General features: G+C 55.5%; 1 protein-coding gene across 1 annotated transcript in view; it reads right to left on the bottom strand.

The window, feature by feature from the left end:
- ZBTB7C (zinc finger and BTB domain containing 7C) overlaps nucleotides 1–22,406 on the bottom strand; it is a 132,015-nt gene extending 109,609 nt beyond the window's left edge. Inside the window, exon 1 of the mRNA XM_082782476.1 lies at nucleotides 22,353–22,406. The gene's annotated coding sequence lies outside the window, so the exon portion shown is untranslated. The remainder of the gene's footprint in view (nucleotides 1–22,352) is intronic.
- Nucleotides 22,407–26,140: the final 3,734 nt, after the last annotated feature.

The following is a 26,140-nucleotide window of genomic DNA, read 5'->3' as shown; positions in this document are numbered from 1 at the left end:
GCTGGGCGAGGCACGGCAGGGCCAGCTCTACATCACCAGTGTGAAGGAGGGATGCTAGACGCCTTGTTTTGCAGCTCTTGACGTGACTCAGAACGGTCTGGGAATTACGCTTGGAATAAGTGATTAAAAACCCTGACTGCTCTTCCATTACCGTGCATGGGTGACGCTCCCAGCAACGCTGAGCCCAGCTGCACCCTTGTAAATGAGGGCAAAATGAGGGCTGCTGCCTGGCGAGGATGACTTACACCATATGAAATGCGAGCGGAGGAGAGAGCCAGGGCTCTGCAGTCTGCTCCCTCGTAACCTGGCATAAACCCGGGCTGCTCGGGGCTGGGAGCACAGGCTGGGGAAACGCATCGATGGGAGGGAGGGCACCAGCCTGCTTTCAGCTCCCCAGCACGGCTCAGTGCTGTGAAAAAAGCCTTTTTGGACATCAGAGAAGCGATCGCAGGCCCCGCAGGCGTTTTGAAATGGAGGTGCCTGGACCCCTGATAAGGTTTGCGTCTGCCTCGAGCATTGAAACGTGCAGCCTGACAGGGAGCGAGTGCTGGTGGGAAGAAGGAAAGAGGATCTTGGCGGAGAAAATGGAGAGCAGAGGAAGGATTTGAAGGGGAAAGGAGGAGGGCTTTAGGAAAAAAAAGCAAATATTTTAGCCAGCAACTTGCTCAGATGTGCCTGCGGTGCCCTCCTAGGGACCCAGCGAGAGCACGGCGAGCTTGGCTGCAGCAGGGCTGCGGTGGGAGCCTTGCACACCAACACCAGGGCTTTCCCTTTTGTCATTCCAGTGTCAGACAGCTCTGAGCTCAAAGGACTGCCGGGCTGTTTTCTGCAGGCTGCTGCAGCCCTGGCGTCCAGGAGCACGGAAGAAGCACGACCTGCCATGGCAAGGACGAGGACAGAGCAAGGAGGATGTGCTGTGCTCATCGCTGCTCTGGACCCCACACCAGAGCACATCCTGGCCACGCTGCCTGCTCTCTGCAAGAGAACAGCTGCCGTGAGCTGAAATGCAGCTAAATAAATGCTAGGGCACTGTGAGACCAGGCTCACCTCCCAGCCTGCTGCAGAGGAGCAAAGTGCCGGGTGTCAGTCGGCTTTACAGATCCCTGCCCCGGCCTCCTGAACACAGCCTGTGTGTGTGTTCACGAGACTTGCAAGACATCCCATGCTGCAGCCTCTTCTGGTCAGGTCCTGGGCATCTTCAGAGAGCAGGGGGCTGTCATCACACAGGCTGCAGAGCTGAAACTCACTGCCGAGGAGGTAAATATCCCGTGATAGGGGCAGAGACATTCTCTACAAGGGTTAGAAGGCAAATTCCCCTATTTTTTTATTTTTTTATTTTTTGCTGAGAAGCTCCAAGCTGTCATAGCTGTGCTTCACCAGGTGCTTCCCAAAGCTTGGGAGGAAAGCATCATCTCCCTCCCACAGCCAAGAAGAAGACCAGGAACCCAAGGAGTGGATCAACTCCACCTGCAAGGGCTGTCCTGCTCCAAGGACCACAGGGCTTCCTGCTCTTATTTAGGTGCCTAACAAAGCCAGGCTGGAAGTAGCTTCCAGTATCTCGGTCCCAGTGATGGAGCCAAGCTGCAAAACCGTGTCAGAGCTGAACTGCTGGCACGGCAGTCACAGGTCTCACTCCGAGCCTGTCCTCTTGGCCACTGCAGAGACCCCACGAGATTTGGGAAGGGAGAATAAACCCTCTCTGCCTCTCAGATCTGAGTCACTGCGCACGAATCCCAGCCCCTCCTGCTCCGCAACAACAACCCACCCCTCAGCAGCTGGATCTCCTTACTTACTCCTCATTACCAGAAATTAACACGGCCACAGCGTTCAGCCCAGCCTCCTGGCAGATGGGGCCGAGCTGCGTGCTCCTCCTTTACCCTGCCCCATACAAACACCCCAAATCTCCTCCTGGAGCTGTTCCCACCCGCTGCCAGCTGGGTGGATGGTAGGCAGTGATGTTAGCCCGTCCTGGTGGGATGGATGAGCTACAGCTTGGGCTAATTGCATTACAGCAGCCTAATGCTCCCCGTCTCTTTTATTTTTTCCCTTCCAAAAAGCCTCTTTCACTGACCTCCTTCCTTCCAGATGATCATCCCACCCATGTAAATTCGTCACTGCCTCCTATAAAATTCGCAAAGGTCAAAACAACAAACTTCAGCGCCCCTTATATTTGAGAAGAAAGAGAGAAATCTAAGACATCTGTTATTTTGAAGTTTGCATATATTTTGCGTGAGTTTTACGAGGCAGCAATCTGAAAGTTTGGATACTTTGTGCAAAACAGGGCTGCTTCAGTGCAGACCTTCTGATGTTTCCTTCCTTAAGGGGCTGAAAGATCTTAAGAACCACAACAACTCGCAGCCTACTGGCTTTTAGCTTCGGCTAAACTTTGCCGTGATCATTACAATTCACCATCTATATTACAGAGGAGTCCAGGGACACAGCCGAGATGGCATTTATCATCACGCTGGGCAAGCTGCTGCTGGTTTACTTTAGCATAAAAGACAGTCCCTGCCCTGGAAAAGCCAAGAGGCGATTCTCAGTGGAGACACAAGGCCTGCAGTGACCTGCCGTGGCCACCCAGGCAGGTTGTGGCAGAGCTGGGAAGCACCCAGGTGTCCCCCGGGGGAACCCCACCACATAGGAGGAATTTTGGTCAAAAAGATCATTTTTTGCCATCACCTCACCTCGTTCCCCAAGCTGACTTGCTCTGTGGCAAGCACAGGGATTTGCCACGACAGGGTAAAAAACGACATCCCCGCGCTCCTGCCTGGGTGTAAATCCCAGCCAACCCTAAACCCCACAGGCTGAGTTCAAGGCTTCCCACTTGGGCACCACAAAAGGGGCAATATCCCTGAAATTACGACAATAATTACAGCCCGGCAGGCCTGAAACATAGAGAAAGACGGTCCTCCTCTTCAGGAAACTGCATTCCTAGCAAAACACGGCACAACAGATGACCCACAGGAGGTCTGTTTAGCTCTGGCTGTGTGTTTTCATGTGCCTGCCACACAGCCTCAAATTCTTGCTGCCAAAAGCAGTGCTTCTCACCAGGTCTGCACTGCTATCCAGGCACACGTCTCACCCCTGAAAGGAGTCCTTCGCAACTCACCTGCCCCTGTATTTGTATTTCTGCGTTTCCACTGAAAGAGGGCTACCATCCTTTTCTCTCCCATTTCTTAAATATACATATATATATATATAATTAGACAGCGGACAGGCAGCTAGGAATTTCTGAGGTTTGACGGCACATAATCAGAGGCGAAACCAGACTGAAATAGAAGTCATCTTCAGAGGAAACAACCCGCCGAACTGCTCCCTGCTCATTTTTAGCAAGGAGGCCAGGTGAGCACAGACAAGTGCTAGTTATCCTCTGAGTCACGGGAAGCAGCCTCCGAACGCCGGCTGTAGAGGACTACGAAATACGCAGCCAGGTCGATGCGAGTCTCAAGGCTCACAATTCCTCTGTGAAATCTGGGCTTTGGATAACTCGGAGCTCCGGGGCTGAGGTCAGGCTGCTGCCTGTACTTGGCAACAAAATTGGCCAAAGTCCCCTTGGAAGGGACTTTCAAAGATCACCTAGTGCAACTGCACATAATAAGTTCTGTACATCGCTACAGTCCCCTCAAAGCACCTTCGAACAAGATTTACACAATCCCCCACACCCTGCTCTCCCTGCAGCCCATAAGTAACCCATTGCTGCTGCAGGCAATCACGCCTTCGGTCTGCTGGGCTTTTGGGAAAAAGCTTTCCTGTCCTCCAGGTGGGTTTCACACCAGGGACAAGGCTGTAACAGATCCCTTTGGGCTGCCCCAGGGACAGACAAGGCAGCGTGCTCGTTTGCCCTAACGAGCTTACTTGGTTCCCCCTGTGCTCCTCAGTCCCTATGTGAACGCCCAGGGAGGCTGTCTCTTTTTTCCTGCATTTCCCAATAAAAAGAAGCAGGACTTAAGCCAAAAACAACTTTCTGGGCCAGCCTCCCACCTACCTGGGGCACTAACCCTAATGCCAGCACCAGGCCGTGCTCTGCTCCCTGACCACACCACGGTGCAGTGAGAGCTGCTGCTGCCTCAGTGCTGTTTTAATCCAAGGATGTTTGTTGTGACAGCTGCAGCCCGAGAGGCAGCCCTGGAAACCGACTGCAGGAAAAGGGCAGGGAAGAAGCTACCAAAACTTCCCAGAAATGGGGGTCAGATCCTGCTGCCACCAACACACCCGGATTTCCCCGGGAGGAGCAGCACCCAGCCGGCACAGGGGAGCACGATCGCATAAATACCAGCCCTGATTGAACCGCAGAGGGCACGGCATTTACCAACAGGATGTAACCTTTCCGTACATCTCCTGCAAGTGATTAGCGCTGAGCACGCTCCGTGCCATTTAGCCATCGCCGCGGAATGATGATCAGATTAAGTCATGGCAGAGCTAACGAAAAACTTGTGGAGAGCACCAGGAGGTGCTCCCCAGCCCGACCAGGAGAGAAGAGCAGCAAGGAGACGAGCAGTGGTGGGAGCACGGAGAGCACCAGGGACTGAGCTTGCTTAAGCAGAGCAGCCACAGACCAGGGAATTGAGGGCGAGCAGCATTTGCTAGAGCAAATCCTGGAAATAAATGAAGGGAAAGCTCTTCTGAGAAGCCCCCCAGCTGTACGCCTCGGCACATCTGGGGGAGTGCAGCTCCATCTCACAGCTGGGGAAGGCGAGCCGGAGACCAGCGCCGGCAGCAGCGAGCGCCAGCTGCAGGACCGACAGGGAGAGGCCAGAAAACCTCCCCGAAGGACTGGCTGCATACCGAAAACCAGATCTCTGACAACAGGCCACTTGCAAGACTGCTCAGGAGACCGGTTTTCAGAATTTTCACTGAAAACTGAGGTTCTCTGCTGGAGGGAAGAGAGAAAAAAATAATGCACCTCAACCCTTACGAGCACATTTATCCATTCAAAGGATGTGGCACCAGACCTTCCCCAGGCCACAAGCAGCATCGCTTGGATTTCCCCTTTCTGTTATTAACCTGAGATCTGCCCAACATCAGACACCTCTTCTGCAAACCCTGCTCCAACTTAGGCAAGCTGCAGTAAGTGGAGAGCCCTACGTGATGCCTGAGGGGCAAGACACTCTAGAGACCTTGCTCAGACCAGGTCATCTCCTGGGAGGGTGGCACAAGTGGCTGATGAGCCCAAGCAGCAGAAGGGGACTTTGGAGAGAAAAACCCAGAGACAGGCCCTCAGCTGAAAAAAATCTTCATCAGGCTGCCGCTGCCACCAGCCGTGGACCTGGTGCCCGTCTCCTACAGCACAGGGCCATCAGTAGCTCTGCCCTTGCACACGTTCCCAATCTCAAGAGCAGAAAGCTCTGCAGGACACGGACACCCCCAGCAAAGGCACAAGCTTTGGGAAGTGACCCCACAGCACCATGTCTGGCACTCCCAGGGGATGAGCATCCTCCACGGCCTGGGGTACCTGGGAGCAATGCGTTGGTTGGAGGGTACATGCTCTGCTTCCAGAGCTGTCCCAGCCCACAAAACACACACCAAACACAGACTCACGTCCCAAATCACACCGCCTCAGCCTTCCCTCCATCCCATGCACACCCAGATCGCACAGGTTCCTCTCCAGGGCACATTCAGTACCGGGCCATACAGGGTTAAACTTCACAGCCTCAAAAACAGCATTTTAACCCCAAGAAGAGGGGCAGAGGGGAAGCATGCCTCCCCACAAAGCCACACGCCTGCATTCGGGCAATATCTCACCTGAATCCTTATTAAAGCGACCCAAGTCCTCGGGTGTACCAAATTAAAACCAGGACTGCCTCCCGCAGCTGGGTGCTCCCTGGGTCCGGACAGCTTCGGCGGAGGATGCCTCAAAGTCAGCGACCGACTCTGCTGAAATAACCCTGCCTGCAAACGCCTCAGCTTGCTTTTTTTTTTTTTTCCTTCTTTTTTTTTTTTTTTTTTTTTCCTTTCCGCCGCGGTTTTGCTCAGAGGTCTGGCCAGATTCACGGCTCTCCAATCCGTTTAATAAATCATCTCCTCACCACGCCCAGAAGCGAGAGGCAAATCCGTGTCTCCCAGGCACCTTGCTGATTGGGCCAACGTGCCTCGCGCTAATTACCCTGAGAGGAAGAGCACGGCTCGGGTGACACGTTTATGAAGATAAATATTTTAACTTCGCAGTTAGCACTGCAAACTCGTTCCAGCCAGAGAGACTCTTAAGTTGATTCAACGGGAAAATGCCTTGATAATTAAATTTTTTATTTTTTATTCTTTTCTTCTGAGGCCGTGAAATATTAATTTTGGTGATATCCGTGGCTTCAGGTGCGATTAGGAGAAGCGGGGTGGTGGAGGAAGGCAGCGCTCGGCCCTGTCTCGCCTCGCTATAGCAACGGGGAGGCCTTGGCAACCCGCGGCCCTCGGGTGATTGAGATGGAGCAGGAGGAATCGAAGCGGCGTGCCAAGGGATGCACGGTCAAGATCCTGATCCTGCCGGGAGCACAAAGCGCCCTGCCTCATGTACAAGCAGCCACGGGTCCGCCTCGGCTGCTGCGGCTCCCCAAAACTTCCCTCTGGAGGCTGTTTTTGGGACAGAAGTGCCACTCAGGGGACGTGCATCCCCTCAGCACACCGTGGGGAGTGGCGGAGGATGCTGTGAAGGTGCACGGGCTGCTCCCTGGTGTCCCGAGAGGAAGGTGCTGTGCTCAGGACCGGCAATGTGCTTCGCTGCCACCCCAGCACCTCGGGAGGTTTGCTCCCCCCGGTGTGATTCACTGATGGATGCAAAGGGGCAGAGCCCTCAGCTCGCAGCAGAACACCACCTCTCAGTGACTGTCTGCTCCTTGAGGCTGCTTCAGGGATCCCAAACCAGGGGCAGGACAGCCTGCGGCCTAACCCAGCTGCCACCAACTCCTGGTCACCCTGGGTCCCACCTGGATGGGGCAGTATGTGCCGTAACCCTTCTCCCTTGTCAGTGATGGGCAGCCTACCAGGGGTCCCCTAAGCAGCCCTGCAGCACCCTACAGAAGGGATCTCAGCAGCCAAATTAACCAGCTCCTGCATGCTTCGAGCTCCAAAAACACACCCTGCAGCTTCCAGCCCGGCACCAAGCATCTCCCACCTGCCCCCCTCCCTGCTCTCACCCACCGAAATGGGCTTCTGACCGGGGGACGGCTGCTCTACTGCTGGCATTGCTATTCAGGCTGGTAGCAGGACAGCAGTAACCCACGCCGAGCTTCCTCGGCAGTGTGAGTCAGTCCTTTTGGTGGCAAGAGGTCTGTTTGCTTGTAGTGCCTCTCTTCTTGGCACCCGTAAGCCCCAGGGCTGTGTTCCTCGCGCCGCTCACTCTGCTATCATACTTTCCACCCAAACTCAGCTGTTTCTTTCCGCTCTAGCACCTAGATTAGCCCAAATAATTTCCTCCCCCAGCCCCCAAAGTGCTGATCCACAAGGCTGCCCTGCCCACCAGGACCCTCCCCTCCACCACAGCCCCAGCATTAACTCCTCGGGGGCTTTACAGGCACGGCACAGCCCGATGCGGGACACCAGCACAGCCCAGTGCTCAGCATGTCCCTCTCTCACCCCTGCAGTCCTTGGAGGCAATTAATGACAGCACTGGAAGCCTTCCTCCTTCAGCAGCTGGGAGGAAAGCTGCCAAGGAGGGCCTGAAGGCCTGCGAAGTTTGGGCTGCGCTGTGTTTAAACACCACTACAAATGGAGGAGCAGGAAATGAGGGTAGATCAGATAAAGCAACAGCTATTCCACTCGAGAAGAGAGGGTGTAGAAAGGTTAAACACACGGTTCCCATCCCCGAGCCAGCTCTTCAGACAGAGCACGCTGGCCAGGCCCCACACTGCTGCGCTGGTGTCCACCTGCTGAGGGCTGGGTCCAAGTTTCTAGGACCCTTCTGGGTGGCTGTCAGTGGTTTTACTTGCTTTTATTTTTGACTGGGCTGGAAAGTACCTCCATCAGAATGCGCCATGCCCTTTCGAGCACATTAAGAACGAGAGCTATTGGAGACAAATGTCAAAATTTTAATAACAGGCTGGTCGAAAGCAGTGCCCTGCCTCCCTCCCTGCCAGCCCGCAGACCCTGCCCCAGCCCTGCGACCCCAAAAGAAGGTAGAACTGGGGTACAGGCTGCCCACAAAGAGCACCTGTGAGCCCTGACGAGCATTTGGGATCAGATCAGAGCAAGGCAGGGCTGTGTGTCATCCCAGCAGCCCCTCTCAGAAGCCCGCCAGCACTAGATAGCAGGATGCTCTTTATCTTGTTACCAGTGACTAAGAACATCCACACCGTGACGGTACCACAGAAGTACAAGTGATGGAAAGTGGCCCTTGTCCAGGCAGGATGGATCTTTTATTAGGCTTTGTTTCCCTCTCATGTTAATAAAGAGAAAGCCATGAAGCATGCGATCCTTTTAGGTTCTCTGAATCCACTTAGATTTTAATCGCTGGAGCTGAAGCTTTCCAGGAATTAAATAGCTGCAAGACACGACGTGGGTGAAGCGAAATCAAACACAGAGCCTCCAACTTGAAAGGCAAACTAAAAGGATGACAGCGCTAGTTATACTGAGGGAGAAGTAAGGAGGAAAGGAAATTAAAAGCAATTAAAGGGAATTAATTAAAAGGTATGACGGAACTATGAAAGAGGAAAAACAGCTATGCAGAGCTCGCTAAAGATCCCAAACTTTTAATTGTTGCACTTAGAACTGCAAGCCCTAGAGGTTCAAAAGCCCTGAGGCAGTTTCAGGGAAAAAAAAAAAAAAAAAGATTCCCATGACTTAAACAAATAACTTCTTTGCCTCTGCGTCTCCACAGAGGACAAGTTTCGGAGCTTCTCCTCCGAAGCAGGGCCTTGCTCTCCCCACCTCTCCGCTGCTAAAAAAAAAAGGAGAGAAACACGTGGGCACCTGGCACCAGCAGCTGGGGCTTTTCCTACCAGTGCTGCTCTTCTCCCCAGGGTGTTTTTGGATTATTCACACCGCCGAGACCCTGGCAGGGTTTGCAGTGGGTCCTCGGGGCAGCAGGGCACCCGTGGGTGCTGCGGGGGTGCTGGATCAGGCCCAGGGACATCAGATGAAGGGGGTTGCCTGTTGTGGAAATGCACCGCCTGCGTTTCCCACATTCTCAGAAACCTGTCGTTTTCTGTTCATGATCCCCAGTTACAGGCCTTAACGAGGCCCTCGATCAAAATGTTGTCACGAATAGGGTTGCAAGAGCAGGACGCCCTGCTCTGTGTTCAGCGCCCGCTGCAGCCCTTCCCTGTGCTACCTGGGCTGGCTTTAACCTCGACAGGCAAGACCCATGCTGTTCCAGGGGAGCAGCACAGGCATCTCTGTGACTGCAGGTACACCGTTTTCCCAGGATGCAAACTCCCCAAATGCAAAAATACACAAAACAGAGGCAGAATTGCATCACCAGCACCGGGGGTGTTTCCAAAGAGAGCTGGGGCCCCGCATGCAGCAACACCCAGAGAAATACTCTGCATGTGCAATGCTGCTGGAGATGCTCGTGGGGAAATGGGCGCAGTGCAGAGCTCCTTGGGGCACCCACAGGCCAGGCACGGAAAGGAACAGGGCTGGGAAAGGGGCACCTGCACCCCAAACCCAAGCAGCACACACAGTCTCCTGGCCCCTCCACAAATCCACCAAAGGCTTCCTTGGCTTCAATTAAGCGGCAGTAGCAGGCATCTCATGCTGATTTACACAACAATAACCCTGTTTCCAAACACACAGGCTTCAAGTAGCTCGCCCCAGTGAAAGAACCACGCTGTTCCTATGAAAGTGAGAACTTCATTATCAGTTACCTACCACAATTCGGAATTGTCAAGATTCTTTTTTATTTTTTTTTAAGGCACAGCTAACGTGACATGAAAAACACTCATTTTTGACCCAGGCCTAGGGAGGATTTTTTTTTTTTTTTTGCATTTTGCTTTAAAGACAGAAACTGTTTCATGCTTTGAAGTTAATTATAACTATTTTGCTGTAGACATCGCTTGCTCGGGAAGTTATGAGCCTTCCAGATCTCTCTGGTTTATGTGGTACGGAGACAGACCGAGGTTTGAAAGTCACAGCTGTCAGAGGCCCGGCTTCCATTAGGAAGATTAATCTTCCCTGAGATGCATCCATGGGAAGGTCTGAATCACAGGGCTGGATCCTGCTGCCGATGACACGGCGTCGGGAGGGCTGCAGGGAGGCAAGGACAGCCACAGCCTCCCTGCCAGCACGGGAGCAAGGCAGGGAGCTGCCTGCGAGCTGCACTGCGCACAGAGCCCCCCAAACGCTCACCACTCTGCTTTTTGGGGGGCAGACCCCAGAGAGACCCCAGAAAACAAGCCCTGTTCTCCCACCTGGGTGTTTTTATGGTGCCATCGTCCCACAAGGAGACTCCAGCCTTTAACCTGGGGACTGGCAACTGGTTCTTGCTACCTTTCCCTTCCAAAGCCAGCAGAGTGCAGCTTGCCTTGCTGCAAATTAAAAGGCAGCAGCTGATAAGTGATTAGCATACACTTCCCGCTGCATGAGGCCGTCATCGACAAAATAACTATAAACCTTTTTTAAAGCACCGACTCTGAAGAATTATTCTGCCTCTGGGCTCCATTGAGTTTGCAGTGCCCTGTATTTGTTTCCCAGCTGAGACAATTGCAAGTTAAGTGTTCGCTGTTGTTGCTGCTACAGGGATTGTGCTGCTAAATAATTCAGTACCCAATTACTGTTTAACAAGATCACTCCCCACCATTCCAGTGGCGATCCAGCGTCCAGACCAAGAGGCTCCAGCAGAAGGGAGCCTGCAAGAAGCCCTGGTCCGATGTGAGGACTGGGGCTGGTGCTCTTCTGTGCAATGCACAACACGGAGAGAAGGAGAAGGGAGCACTAACAGCGGTGCCGTGCCCACCAGCAAGGGCTTGGGCTGGTGCCAGTACACGCAGCATTTCATCATCTGCTAAATTAGGGTTGTAATGAGCTGCTGCTTGCCTCTAGGTCACCCAGTCGATCACCACCTCCCCAAACTGGTGATGGCAAGAAGTCCTGCTCAGCTCATCACCAGCAATGGCACGGCCAGGGGTGGGTCCTCCTCCTGCTGCAGCAGGAGCCATGGGTTGGAAATGCAACCACTCGTGGTTTTAAAGCCCCATCGATACACAGGGTGCACGGTTGGCTGCCTCCTGGCTGCTAAATGGGAGCTGATCCAAAGGCTGACCCCTCCAGTTTCACCCCTGAACCTCACCTCCATGTGGGGCACCACCACCCGGGCTCCCCCAGCCCCATCTCCATCACTGCAGCACGGCACACAAACGCTTCATTTTGAGACACCCCTCCTGCCTCCCCTCTTCCTTGGCTTTTAAGGCTTTGCACAGCTCTAAAAGGGTGTGAGAAAACTTGGAAAGGAAGCCCTGGGTGGTACGGACGACTGGAACAAGGAGCAATCTGTGCCCGGGGCAGGGGCGGCAGAGCCCACGGTGGCACCCTGGACGGCTGCCGGGAGGAAATGACACACCGTGCTGCCCTGCTTTTGTCCAGGGGCGAGACCAAAACGAGCCAGAAAAACAAAAACGGATTATTCTGGCTTGTGCTGCTCGCCCGCCCCCGCGCAGGCTACAGGCGGCTGCCTCCATGCCCTGCCCCTGCCAGCCACGGGGCACCGCGGGCCGAGCAGCATCTGGTTCGTTTTAGCACCACTTCTGGACCCATGCTCTCGTGCTCGCCAGGCTTTGCTGCTTTTTGGACGAGAAATCACGGCCAGGAAGCCAGCGCCGAGCGGGAACACGCCGCTGTGCCCAGCAGAGCTCGGCAGATCCCCAGCTGTGCTCACCTAAAAATAAATTAATTAATTTGTCACCCTTGTAATTCCAAAGAAGAGCTGGAAGGCAGGCTGCTTCTGGTCACCCCCTTGGGCAGGGGCTCTCCGGGCTCCCTGTGTGGGCTGCCCGTGGTGGCACGTCCCCTCCTGCTCCCCTCCCATCCCAGGGACCTCTCCCCTGCCCCACTGGGCTCCCCAAAGCCATCACCACCACCACGATGTTGTGCTCACAGCCTCACCCCCTCCATCCCACAGCTGCCACCCGACCTCAGGCCAGGTCCTTCACCCCCAGCTGGAGCTTATACAGCTCCTCCCAACGCCCCCCCTTCCCCTCCAAGCCCCCGCCGTGTCACACGTTTTTCCATCTCTTTTTCCTGTTGTTTCATTATCTTGCCCAGCGCTGTAAGAGGAGCAAAGCTCTCATTCCTCAGCCAGAACCATCTCCGTGTCCGTGGCACCTTTCCCTCCCCTGTAGGGTTCTCTCTACAAAGGGCACAAAGGCCATTTTCCTACAGATTCAGGAAAGGAACCAAAATCTCCCAGCGCGGCCAGGCGGTATACGTTATCAACATCCTGCTGAAGTTTCAAAAACATTTAGAAAGAAAAAAAAGAAAAGAAAAAAAGAACAAGCCTATCATCACCAATGACCTCAAGCCCACTTGGAAGCAGACTTTAAAGGCAAGAAACCTGCTTAAAGCAGAGACGTGCCCAGGAGAGCTGCCCTGGTCAGGCTGGATGCCCACACGAGGACAAGTCTGGGAGAGAGGGCTTCTCAGCTAGCACCCCAACCTTCAGCCCCAGTCCTCTCCCAGATCAGGATTTCTAAGCTCTCGTGTCAGCATGGTAAGAAATACAGCTAGATCTCCAGCTGGCAGAACAGAAGTGGTCCGGGTTGCCCCTGGTTTTGCAGCGTTGACTTGCAGAAGACCCAAACCTTCTGCTGCCCCTCCAGGACACAACAAAGGGAGGCACAGACACCCTGCCCTCACCTCCCGCAGCATCCTGCTGGCATCCAGGTACAGGCAAAAACAGCTATGAATGCTTGGGAGCAAAAGGGAAAGAGAAGAAGTGAAGCTGGCTGCAAATATTCTGGGGGTGCACGCTGCGCGTTCTGCTGAACCCGCCGTGGTGGCTGCCAAAAACACAGAGCACAAGGATGTCCCCGTCCCGGCACAGCATGCAAGGAGAGAGGGCAGCTCTGTTCACTACCCGATGGTAACGTGGTACCCTGTGCTGCAGAAAAATGAGTGGTTTCTGCATTTTTTTCCAAGCCACACCTGCACTTTGCCCACCAACTTGTTCCCCTCCAGACGCTCACTGCTGGCAAGGCACTTCCCACCAACTATCAATTTTGCTAAGAGAAAGAGGAGACCCCCAGGCAAGATTAGCTTTTTGTCTCCCAAATAGGCAATTATCTCTTGCAAAACTATGCAAGTCCAACATGCAGGAGTAAGCTTTACACAAACGGTGCCTTTAAAGTACAAATTGTTGCAATTTATGACAGTAACAGGGGGGATTGGCAGCAATGGGGAACGTGGGCTCCTCCTTACCTTTTGGTTTCCAGGCACATAAAACCTCAGCCACCCACAAGTCACAACCACAGCTGTACTACACGCAGCACCCCTCCCTAACCTTAGATTATTTTAGAGGAGGTGAAAATGAACTCCTTCCCCTCCGAGCCCCATAGACACACACTAAATACTACCCAGCCACCCGGATTCCCGAGTGGAAGGTCTACCTGGAACAGATGTAAAACGCTGTCAAAGCAAACTGCTGCATATACCTAGTGTCTGGGGGCATGATGCGCCTAAAAACTGTCTTGTCATTCATTTGGGATTGCCTGCAGAAGAAAACCCCGCTGTTAATCACTGTGCAGTAGGACGGGCATGCTAGCCAAATGCATAGCCAAGCATCTTCACTGCACACCATCAATACCCGTATATATTCAGCAGGCAGATGCAGACAGAGATTAGGAAGCGTTTTTCAAGATCGTTAGGACAGCCCTACCGCTTGTACAGGCACAAGCTTCGGGATGCAATGAGCTGAGAGTCAAAACAGAGACTTGAGATTTACATCCAGGATCAGGCTGCGGAGCGTGAAGCAATAACGGGGGATCTGGATGGCACCAGCAGCAAGCTGCATGCAAGGCGACTTCTTCAGACAGGCAAAGCAGGCAGGAATGAAGCATGCACAGACCTATGCAGATTCCAGCCCATGACACACTCGGCGGAGATTAGAAAGTCTAAGAGGTTTCCGGAGAAAAAAAACAAGCCCCTTCGGTCATTAGGTTTTGTTTTTGCTTTAAATATGAAAAGGAAAATGAGCAGTGCTTCCTGGGAAACACGAAGCCCTGAGAACAGTTCCAGGGACACCCCTCGTGCGTCTCTGCTCTCCCCCAGAGCCGTCGAAGGAGCTGAGCTACAGGTGGAGCCGTCCTCCCGGGGAAGGGAAGCACCCATTTCCCCAGATCCCGTGGAAAAATGGGTTCGTTTTCATGCCTGAGCACATCACACCCTCGACCCCTGCCGCCACCGATCCCCAGCACGTCCCCGTCCAGGAGCACAGCTGACACGCAGCCGTCCGAGGGCTCTGCAGGAATGCTGTGCATAAACGCCCGCGTGGAACGAATGCAAAACTATGCACCTTCATTTGCATGTGTAATTGCTGTGAATTAGTATGCAATTGGCCAATTAGATGCACTTTTTGCATGCAGGCAGTTTCTAAATTCAGGCCTCGTCATGGGGACGGAGCCGTCCCCAGGTCCTGCTCCCGACCTCCAGACCGTTCTCCAGCTCCTTTGCAGGTTTCCACCAGAAACACGGGCTGAAAACACTCACTGACCCCAGACTGCTTCAATAAATTCACGGGATTTTTACCCATTTTACTCGGAGGTGACCCAACCCCACCTCCACCAAAGAGCACCACCTCACACCCCCCCCAGGCCCTAATTGAAGTGTGCTAATTGAAGGAAGACAGCCGAGCCTGAGTTAAGGGTGTTGGAGACCCCGTCCTGCCCCTCTGCACGCATTTTAGCATTTCGTGCCAAGTTTGGCACACCCAGCCCGAAGATGCAATGGAAACACTTTTATTGCCCGATGATAACACACGTGGGTGGGCAAGGATGAGCCGTCCCCATCGGCTCCGGGGAGCATATTTCTTCCAGCACTGATTTTACCTCCAGACACGGCTCTGCAGAGTCCACAGGGAAGAGATTTTGGAGGAAACGAGCTCCTCGCAGCCCGATTTCACTCCCAGCTTTGAAGCCAGCTCTGTAGGACCAGGCAGGCTTCAAGGACTCGGGGTAAGGGAGAGCAGGAGGGGGCTGAGCCCTGGGCTGGGCAACCTGGGGACAAGGAGCCCAAAATCCTGGGCAGCATCTCCCTGCTGTCCATGCCTGCGAGCGATGTAGCCGGACACACAGAGCAGAGCCGGGGAGATGCAGATTGCAGCGAGGGCCATTTTCCTCTCTCTGCGGACAACCCCAGGGAGGAGGAGGAGGAGGAGGACACGGGGAGGGGATGACGAAGCCCCATTAACAGCACCGGGGTTGCCAAGCAACTGGGAGGCACCGGGAGACAATAGGGACGGGGGCCAAAACGCAGAGCGGGGGCGAGGGGAGGCCGGGCACCGCCAGCCCCCCGGTCCCGAGGGATGCTCGCACGGAGCCGCCCGTGCAGCCCAAGGCATCGCCGCATGGCATGGGGGTGAGGGGAGTGTTATCTCCCCCAAAAAAACCCAGCTCCCACCCGCCCTCCCTGCCTGGCCTCGGCCCCTTTCATCCAGCATCCCCGGGCAGCGCGGCGGGCAGCGACAATGGAAAGTTACAGCAGATTTCCCCTCCGCCGCCGCGCCAGCTCTTGCCAAAAAATGCAACAGAGGAAACTAGCTCAAGACTGGAAGGTTGCTTTAATTTCCTCCTCTGATTTTTTTATTTTTTTATTTTTTTGGCTGATATTTATTTCTTTTTAAGGTCCTCTCGTGCCTCCCAGCAGTGACCCATCCCCGCAGCACCAGCGCAGCCCGGGGTCCGGCCCCGTGTGCCAGCGGCAGGCTCAGCGAGGATGGGAGGACCCACGGCTGTCACAGCAGCATCCTCCCAGCGGCTCTCATCAAAAAGGCATCTCCTTTTCCTTTATTTCCCCCAAACCTGCACTTTGGCTTGGCCCCGGGACAAACATTTCAAAGACTGCATGTTGTTTTTTTTTCCCCAGCGAGCATGTCCTGGGATGGCAGGGAGCAGCCGCGGGATGGTTGGACCGGATGATCTTGGAGGTCTTTTCCAACCCTCATGATTCCAGAATAAAGATCCTAGGTCCCGGGGAAGCAGCCCCAGCCCCATACGGACCACGACATGAAGAGCAAGGGGTGGCGGGGATTTGGGGGGCACCCTCCTCCTGCCACGAGCAAAGGCTCAGGTGTGTTCAGCTGGAGAAGCAGGCAGATGGTGCAGAATCCCCCCAAAAAATGGGGTTTTGGTAAGAGCTCTGCCTTCGAACAAGCCCAACTTTCAGAGCCTGGATGGAGAAAAGAGCCTTGGGCTCTGTGCTCTGAGCACAGCCTGATAAAATGTGCTGCAGACTCGTGGCTGATGTTTCTCTGCCTCTTGCTTTCCACCAGGACCACACACTTGAGCCAGCACACGGGTGTTGAGTATGGACTGCTGGGCATTTATTCACAGCTCTAGGCCCAGTAAAGCCAAGGGGATTGGAAAAACCCCGCACACACAGCCTGCAGAAGGGCTGCTCCCGAAATCGATGGGCTAGCCAGGCGAGCAACATCACTCACACACACACCCTGAGCGCTGCCAGCCCGATCCATAATAAAAGACAGAGACAGAGAAGAAACCTCAGCGAAGGGCAGGAGGTAATAAAAGCTGTGTACAGAGCGCGATTCCAGGCAGAGAGCGTGTCAATAACAAGTTTACCCATCAGAGACTTCCTTCCCTTTTAAAAGCTTAGGGTATTATTTGCCAAAACGGAGTGGATGTGCTGATAAATACAGAAATACAGCACGGATACAGGCATTTAGTGTGATGTGCACGGCACGGCGTACAGCAAACACACACAGATGTCCGTCCACGTAAAGCTGCTCAGGTGGGATGCCCAGGTTGCACCGTCAACGCCACGGAAAATAAGATTTACATTTTCCTTTTCACATTTTGAGGAGGCACCACGGAACAATTCCCGCACAGACACTGAGTTAATGTACAAATTGGTGTTATTCCGCAAATCCCACCACTACTATGGGGCGCTTCAAATTTACGACCTGCAGCCGGTGGATTCCTGCATCACGGTATTAATTGCACGCCGTCAGAGGGCTCGTTTATAGCCTTATAATTTGAAGTGGTGATGAAGAAACACCCCCCGCCGGCGCTGCCACGCCGCCGGAGCAGGGCGCAGCGCCCCGATGGCTTTGCCCCTGTAACTCTGCAGAAGTTGTTTAAGAGGGAGTGTTTTTTGTTTGAAAAAGCCCGAGAGGAGGCTGAGGTTTCCAGCACCAAGCTGCAGCCCGAGGAGGAGCTGCACGCCCCTGAGCGGGGCGATCTGTGGAGGTGAGGCTGGGAACTGCTGCATGGCTGGCAGGCGGCAAGGCAATAACCGCGCCGGCTACAAATCCCCGCTGAGCAACTTAAGTGACTGCCATCCGTCATGTTTCCCTTCTCCTCTATTTAATTGACAATCAGGATGCTTAAAAGCGACAACGAACACCCAGAATGTTTTCCCGCTCGGTGTCACGGTGATTGACTTCTGCAAGCCATAGAGGGGACGGGATCCCCGAGCTTCCCCTTCCCAGAGGGATTTCAAGGCACACCTTTGTCTTACCAGGCCAACTTTGGGCCAATTTTTTTACTTATTTATTGGCCCGAGCCAACGTGGGGCTTTCTGGAGCATCGTCCACCCCGCAGCCCAAAAGGCTGGCAGAGGTGACAACCTTCAGCCAAGCCGTAAACCAGCCGGCTTTGCCCACTGGCAGACAGAAACAAAGTTCCCACACCGTGTTCGTAGGGGGTGGATTTTCATAAAGACGTCCTGGCCAGCCTCCAGCAGCCTTCATCCTGCTCGCAGAGCCACGCTTCCCCTGCAGCTCCAAGCGGGGGCAGCAATCCTGTGTGCCAGGTCCCAAAACCTTGTGCCGGGTCCCAAACCCTTGTGCCGGGTCCCAAACCCTTGTGCCAGGTCCCAAACCCTCGTGCTGGGTCCCAAACCCTCGTGCCATTCTGTTATTAAGCAGCTGCTGCTGCCTTGAGCACACTTTGTGTGCACACAGGAGTTTATAGGGCATTTGGGCACCGTTCCTGAGAAATGGCCCCGCATAAGCTTAAGATCTCCAACCCGCTGCTGTTGCAAATATTTTTTTTTTCCTTATGTTTTTGTGTTGTGGTCATTCATCCGGGCACCAGCCAGGTGCCAAAAAGGCGATGATGTCCTGGGTGAAGATGTCCTGGGTGGGCACAGCCCTGCGCAGCTCCCTTCCCACCCAGCGACCTGCTAACCCACAGGAGCAATGGGTGCACAAAGACACCCTCCAGCACTGCTCCCTATGGAGCAGGGGGCTTCACTTTGCCCTCCGGGGGCTTCTGCTGAGCCCAGCTCTTGTGCAGAGCCTCCCTCTGCTCCTGGGATGTGCTGAAGGTGAAGCATTCCCCCCCCAGCTCCCAACCTGCCCCCTACACCCTCCAAAAAAAAAAAAAAAACAAATGCGTTTTCCTCCAGGTCAACCAGCTAAGGTAAATAAGCCCGTGCGTCTCCTTCCAGTTACATTAACAGGGAACCGGGAGCTAATTACATCGACGAGCTGAAACAGATTCAGAAGAGCGGGCAGGGTTGTTTCTTCCAGCTGGACACAATGAGATTAAAAGCACACCGGGACCCGGATCCCTTTTCAGCGGAGCGCTGTGAAACCAGTGGCACCGACCCAGCAGGGCTGAAAATACACGGCGGGGCACACCCTTCCCTCCAAACACACCTGCCACTTTTTTTTTTTTCCCCTCCTCTCTCCCACATCCTCTCTGGAAAGGCCAAACTTCATTCATTACAGAACCGAAATATTTCCTTTTTTATTCTAATATTTCCTGTGCGGAGCCTTCCCTTTTTTTATAGCCAACCATCTGGGAGCGGGGAGAGGAGAGGAAGCCCCCAGAGCTTTTCAGACACAATAAAAATAAATAAATAAATAAATAAATAAGGCATGGTGTTTGATTAAAGCCAAAACGCATAAACAAACAAACCATGTACCCAGAATAATGACTTCGGGGAGGAAAGCCGCCAAAAAAATTGTATAAGCCGCCCGAGCGCCACCCGTCCCTCGCTCAGAGAGGCAACGGAGGGAGAAGGGAAGGGAAAGCGCTGGGGCCGAGCTGTTCCTCGTGCTCCCCGAGGGCTGGGCAGGAGGGCGAGGGGCTTCAGAAGCCGAGTTTAATGCCCAGGTGCCCGGCTGAGCAGCTCAGAGCAGCGAGCCCCGGTAAATACCCCGCTAATTCGGTTTTCTTCCCCGCGGCGCAGGCGCCGCTCCACCACCGCCGCCGCCAGCCGAGCCTCCTAGGGTTTCGGGAGGAGATCCAGGAGCTCCTCGCTCGCTGCCACTCCGGGGTCAGGCGTTTCAAAAGCCCCTGTGGTGCTTGCACGCAGCCGTGGACCCAGGCAGGGGGCGAGGGGCTGCTCCGAGGGGCTGCCCACGGGACCAAACGCGGGGACACCGAGGTCCCCGTGCTGCAGCAGAAGCAGACGGACCCAGAGCCCCCACTTGCACTTTGATTTCCACTCCATCTCCTCTTTTTAAGGAAAGGAAGCAGCGATCTCGAGGCTGATCCCTTCTAACCAGTAAAACCAGCTCTGTTTCCAGGCCACGATGGAAACGGGGCAGGAAGCAGGGCTCCCCGGGGCAGGACCTTCTTCCTCCTCCTCCTCCTCACACCGCGGGCACTGCTGAGCCCCCGCTTCCCACCATGAAGCAGCAGGGTGCTGCCGCCCAACCCCTGATGCACTCGTGCAGCTCTCACCCCAACACACCTCTACATCAACTAACTGAAGGTAGAAATGTCCAAACCCAGCACCTCTCCCACTACCCGGTGCTCACAGACCCCAAAAACCCCAATTCCTGGCAGCACTGACACCAGGCGGGTCAGGGATGCTCACCTGCCACCCGGCGCGGGCACACCAGCAGCACAGCCCTGCCCAGGAGCACACCTCACACACTCACTGCGTTCCCTTCCCGGGCTTAAAATCACCATCACCTTCCCAGAGCTGCCCCCCACGAGACGGGGGACAGCCCCGTCACCCCACTGGCCTGTGGGTTCCCAATTAGGACAGGTTACGCAAGCTGCGTGCAGCCGCCCTGCCCTGACAGCATGAGCTGAGCTCCCTCCTCATGACAAGCAGCAGGCTCCTGGCTCCTGTAAAAGCCAAGCTGGTGCACGGTCTCACTCAGGAGGGGTTTTTTTGCCATGTTCAAGCCCAAAAACCCCATCCTCCCCGAGCATGTCCCTCTGGATGGCACGCAGCAGATGGGTCCCCGAGCAGCGCCCTGGAGAGGTGCCTCCGGGCACAGGGGGTGCCACAAAGCCACCGCAGGCAGGGGACACCCAGCGCCCTGAGGTCCCCAAAAATCAGGTCTGGGAGGAGGGCGATGCCGTGCAGCACCCAGACGGGGCAGGCAGCAAGCAGGCTGTGGAGACACGGAGGCTGAGCCGGGCAGCCAGGCGGCTGGCCCACGGCCACGGGCGAGGCAGCGCCAGCTCTGCGTGACTCGTGGTGCCCGCTCTGGCACCGGGCACAGCCTGAGGATCTGCATTATGGCAAGCCCCAGAGACTGAAACGCCAGGAGCTGTGCCTCCCGTCTCCCCGTTAGTGGTTATATCAGCCCCAAAGCAGCCTGATTTATGGCACACCCGTACGTGCGCGCTCGCATCCGCGCAGAGCGTTCGGGCTGCTTGCTCCTCGCCTTCGCCCGCGCGCTCACGCACACCCCAAAGCCTCCGTGCAGCCAGCAAAAGGCAAAAAGCCTCACATTTCTCCCAGGAAGGAGAGCTGCAGCTCCTGGGGATCTGCTTGCTGCCAGGAGCTGGGGCTGCAGTGCCCCAAAGCCCTGGCACTGGGTGCCCGGCTGGGGGTCACGATGGGAGCGTGCACCGGCAGCCGGCGTTCCTCCCTCGGAGCATCACAGCAGGCAGACCCACACGGGTAACCCAGCACCTCCACCCCGAGGGATTTCACCCCATCCAACACCAAAACGCCCCTCGCCACCTCGCCAGACCCAGGGACGGGCAGGACGGGGAATAAAACATTACAGTCGCCTCTAAACCACTTTTATTTTCAGGCACAGGACCGAGCAGACCGATCTGCAGGCTGCCCGGGGGCGGCCGGGCGCAGGCTCTGCCCTTTGTGCCGCGTTAAAAAAAATATAAAAAAATAAAAAAATAAAATACAGGAGGAAAAGTTATGTTGCTAATAAAGGGCTGTGTTGTGCCATCAATTCTTTGCAGCCGTAACGATCCTGGGAGGGAGCTCAGCGGCGCGATCAATCGGGCAGCAGGGCGAGGAGATCAGCCCGCACGCTGCACCCACGGCACCGCGGTTTGGGGGGCTCGGGGCAGGGGGACAGGGGTGGGATGGGACGTGGGGGATCCTGCCATGGGGCACGGTGACACGGGGGGACGAGCAGCATCCCACCCCCATGGCACCTATGGGGGGGAATTGGGGGGTCCCTGGGAACAGTGGGACGGGCAGGGGAGGAGGGAAAAGATCATCAGGTGGTGCCCGGATAAAGGAATGGGGTAAATGGGATGGTGGAAAAGGGATGAGGAAAAGGGATAAATAAATAGAAGGGGTAAAGAAAAGGGGTAAAGAAAAGGGGTAAAGAAAAGGGGTAAGGAAAAGGGGGTAAGGAAAAGGGGGTAAGGAAAAGGGGTGAAGAAAAGGGGGTAAGGAAAAGGGGTAAGGAAAAGGGGGTAAGGAAAAGGGGGTAAGGAAAAGGGGTAAAGAAAAAGGGGTAAGGAAAAAGGGGTAAGGAAGAGGGATGGATATGGGATGAGGGACATGGGATAAATAAAAGGGATAGCTACATGGGACAGATATGATGGATATGGGATAAAAAAAGGGGATAAAAAGGGATAAAAAAGGGGATAAATAAAAGGGATAAATAAAAGGGATAAATAAATGGGACAGATATGATGGATATGGGATGATGGCTATGGGATAAACGGGAGAGATACGGGATGACGGACACGGGGTAAATCAATGGGACAGAGATGGGATGGCGGACACGGGATGAATTAATTGGGGTACGTAAGTTGGGATGGGTACGGGACGGAGGGGTACGGGATGGGGGACAGAGGACACGGGTCGGGGGGCTGCAGGCCGGGCTCTGCGGGCACATTTTGGGGTTCCTCCCGCAGCGGCTCGCGGCGCCGTCGGGGCGCAACCTTTTGGGTTGGGGACGGACACACACAACACCCCGCACCGCGCCGACACCCCCACCCCCCCCCCAGCACCCTGGGCTTCATTAACACCCCTAATTAGCGGGCAGACAGAGCTGAGGGAGGAGGACGGGGGGGGGGGCGCGGACCCACCTGCGGAGCGGCGCTCGGGGCCGGCGTCTGGCGGCGGCTGGGGGCGGCGGGCGGAGGCCCGGATGTCGGCGGTGCCGGTGCCGCTCCCGCCCTGCCCCCGCCTCCCCCCGGCGCCGATCGCTCCCCGTACAAAGCCCCCTCCCGGCCCTCCCCCCCCCCCCTTTTTTTCCCGGTCCTCCCTTCCCCTCCCCTCGCCGCCGCCGCCGCCGCCGCCGCCGCCCCGTCGGGGCGCCCCGGGGGCCCCGCCCCTGCCCGCCACGGGGGACGGACAGGCGGCGCAGCCAATGGGAGGGGAGGGATATGGGGGGTGGGCGGGGCTTGAGGGTAGGGCACGCCCCCCCTGGAGGTGCCTCAGGGGGGTGCCGTGAGGAGGGCGCAGAGCGCCGCCGGCGGCGGGCGGCGCAGGGCGGGGAGAGGGGTGCTGCGGGGGTGCTGAGGGGGTCTTGGCCGGATTATTCGTGCTGGTGGTCGAAAAGGGTCGGGGACTGGCGGTGTTTGAGGAAAAATAAAAATGAAGCGTGGCACGAGTCTCGTGTTTGGCTTGAATCGGTCAAATCGCAGGCTGAGGGTGCTGCCTGTGATGGGGTATGCCCTGAGAGGGCCAAGCCCGTGGGGAGGTCGGAACCAGAGCGGCAGCAATTAAATCAAAAGTCAGGCTTTTAATCAGCTTCTCCCAGCACCAGGGAGCCGCAGAGCCATTAAGCCCTCCAGGATCACCGGGTCCAACCGCCCCCTACCACCACTGCCACCACTGAACCCCGTCCCCAAGCACCACAGCCAGCCTCTCCCCCAGGGGCGGTGACCCCACCACCCCGTCCCTGCACCTTTCCACACTTTCTGACAGAAAAATCTCCTCATTTCCAACCAAAACCTCCCCTGGCACAGCTGGAGGCCGTTCCCTCTAGTCCCAGAAGCACCACTCGGGTCCCAACACCGGGTTTCACCAAGGGTTGTTTTCGTTCGCTGCTGTTTGGGCAATTCCGCTGTTGTTTTGCTGTTGTTGCTTCTCTTTATTTATTCTTTTTAAGCCAGACCCAGCCAAAAGGACAATTAGGTTGCATCTCGCTGGCAGCCAGCCCCGCCGGCACATCTCCGTGCTGCCCCAGCGGGTCCCCGAGCACCACTCATGGATGAAGGCTGGCAGCCCGGCCCGCGTCCCTCCGAGGCTTCAGCCCCGCTGCCAGCCACCCCCGTGGGCCATTCCCTTCATACATCCACCTCGACAGCATTTTAACACACCCATTTCCAAGATTTCTGTGATAGATGGAGCAAACACGCATCAAATCTGTGCTCTGAGACCGAGCCCAAGCTCTGCTCACCACCAATCCAACCTGGGGTCTGACTCCAAGTGCCTTACGTGGTCAAAACGCCCCGATTTTGGTGGAAATCCCTCCCTACTCGTGCAATGTTTTACTTAAAGGGAAGGTTTAAATTATAAAGGATAGGCAGCAGCTGCTGTGACTTTGCTCTGCTGGTGCAGGAATGTACATTCCCAGCAGCAGGCGGAGGCAGGATTTGGGGATATCACCCAGCAAGCTGCAGAGAGCTTTTGTGCAATGCACTCTGAGTCTTCTGTATCGCCTGGTTTCGGAGAGCAAGGACCAGAAGAAGGACCCATCACCATCCAGAGGAAGGATGCGGTCCAGCTACAGAAAACCTCCGAAGGGGCCAGAGGGGATTTTCCCTGGGGAGGCTGCAAGCTCGAGGTCTGGCAAACACCAGCAGAGCAGGCAGGAGACCGAAAGCCTCCCTAGGGAAAATCCCCTCTGGCCCGTACGGAGAAACCTCCAGCTTTCTCCTGTTGTGTAGATACAGGTTTAACACCTGATTATTTCTAAAATAACCTCATGTAAAAGCACTCCTGACAGCAACAACGTGGCGCTGCCCCCTGATCTCCCCTGCTCACATCCCGCCGTCAAAAATCCATCGGGGTCGTTCTGCCCTCCCGAGCATCCAAGCCCACGGCAGCAAATGGGCCTTGGAGAGGGTGTGTGACAGGAGACAGACGTGTGCTAAGCACTCCTGCTCGCCTTCGTCTGGCAAACACTCACTCAGGAGGCGAGGAGGGGGCAGCCTGCGACAAGGAGCGGCTCAGGGCAGGAGGTGTCCGTGTCACACCTATGCCGTAGCCTGTCCCGTCTCCTGCTGCTCCCAGGTGGACCCTGGACCTGGTTCTTTCCCTCACCGTGCCCAGGACTCTTGGCAGTTCCTTTTCACCAGCAGCTGGCCCTGCCAACCATCCTCGGGACCCGTGGGAGCGCATCCTGCTCACCTCTGTCTCTAGTCACCCCCGTCTCACCGTCCTTGCCAGGAAGGATCACTGAACCTGGTGGCACCACAGCACCCAGAGCCTGTTTGGTCAACTCCAGCAAGCTCAGGCATCTGCCCAGAGGGCTCTGGCGTGCCAAGTTTATTCTCTTCTGAGAGCAGGGACTTGGCTTCGGGAGAGGGAGCTCATCTCTGGCTGGCGTTTGCTTGCAATGTGACCGGGAGTGTAGGAACTGGCAGGGGGATAAGGGAGCTATCTCATCTTCATCCCCGTAATCAATAGCGAATCATCACTTAAAAAGTCGAGTGGTGTTTTTGTAGGGCCAGACGTGCCCCGCATTTCCAGCCTTTGATTCATCTGGCTTAATGTGCCATGGGATGGGGCTCGGTGGCTGAGTCACGTCGTAAAAGCTCTCCCGTCGCTCCTGGTGCTCCCTCCTGGCAAGTGGGTCACGGTTGCTTCAGCGTGTCTGAGCCTCCTCCATCCCAGCTCTGGGAGCCCCCAAGGCCCTGTTAGGGAAATCCCGAAGCCCAGACCTCGGGGGGATGGCACCACACCACACGTGGGGCTCCTGCCGGGGTTGAGACACCCACAGCCTGGATGGGGGTGATGCAGCTCGCTCCACCCGGGGGTATCCCCTTGGGATGCTGTGCCTTCCTTCTTCTTTGTAGCATCATTTGCTCTAGTCCAGTACCTTGGTAACTGGTTTTGCTCTGGAGCTGCCTGTTCAACAAGTGACGGAGCTGAATGTGATTTTTTTCCCCTTTTATTTATAAGCTGAGGGTGCAGGGAGAGATCCTTCACTGATAGCTCCCTGTGCACTGCTCTGATGGCAGTCTGACTCGGCTGGTTCCCCTGGAGCTATCCTGGGTTTTCCGTCAGTTTGGGTGGGATGGGGGGGCTCAGAGAAGAGATGGGAATTGGGATTGCTGGAACCAGCTGGGAGGAGGGCAGCACAGAAGGCTGTAGAGGCCCTCGCATGATGCCCATATCCTGGACTGCTTCTCAGAGGTGGTTTCCAGCACAGACTCCAAACCCCCTCTTAACCATATTTCCCATTACAGCCTTCCCCATCCTAATACTCTTTGACCCCACCCCCCAAAAAAAAGCATTTTCCGTGTGCTTTGCAGCAGCTACATAAACGATGATATCAAAATGATATCATCGTGATATTGGAGATGCAGGCAGGCTCCACCAAAACCAGTGGCAAGTCTGACTTCAGACCTGAAGCAGCGAGGACCCTGCCCTGATGCTGCAGAGGAGGAACGGAGGCAGGAGAAGCCCCAAAATCCCTCCTGGAAGCAGGGAATCTGTGGGGAAGGTGCCAGCGTGAAGGGTTACGGACACTTGTGCCGTGCTGGGTGGTGCTGGACAGGGCTGCAGCAGGGCTGACCCCAAGGAGCTGGGTCTGGGGCTGGATGCTTGTCTCTAAAATGCCCAGGGACCGAACAGATGGCTCCTCTTTATTTGCATGCTACTTGGATTTGTGAGTCAAGCAGAAGAATAACTTAATTTTTGA

Source organism: Aythya marila (genome assembly GCF_965140915.1).
Source record: "Aythya marila genome assembly, chromosome: Z".
Lineage (NCBI taxonomy): Eukaryota > Metazoa > Chordata > Aves > Anseriformes > Anatidae > Aythya > Aythya marila.
The sequence above is the reverse complement of the archived record's forward strand: the minus strand, read 5'-3'. Positions and strand labels throughout refer to the sequence as shown.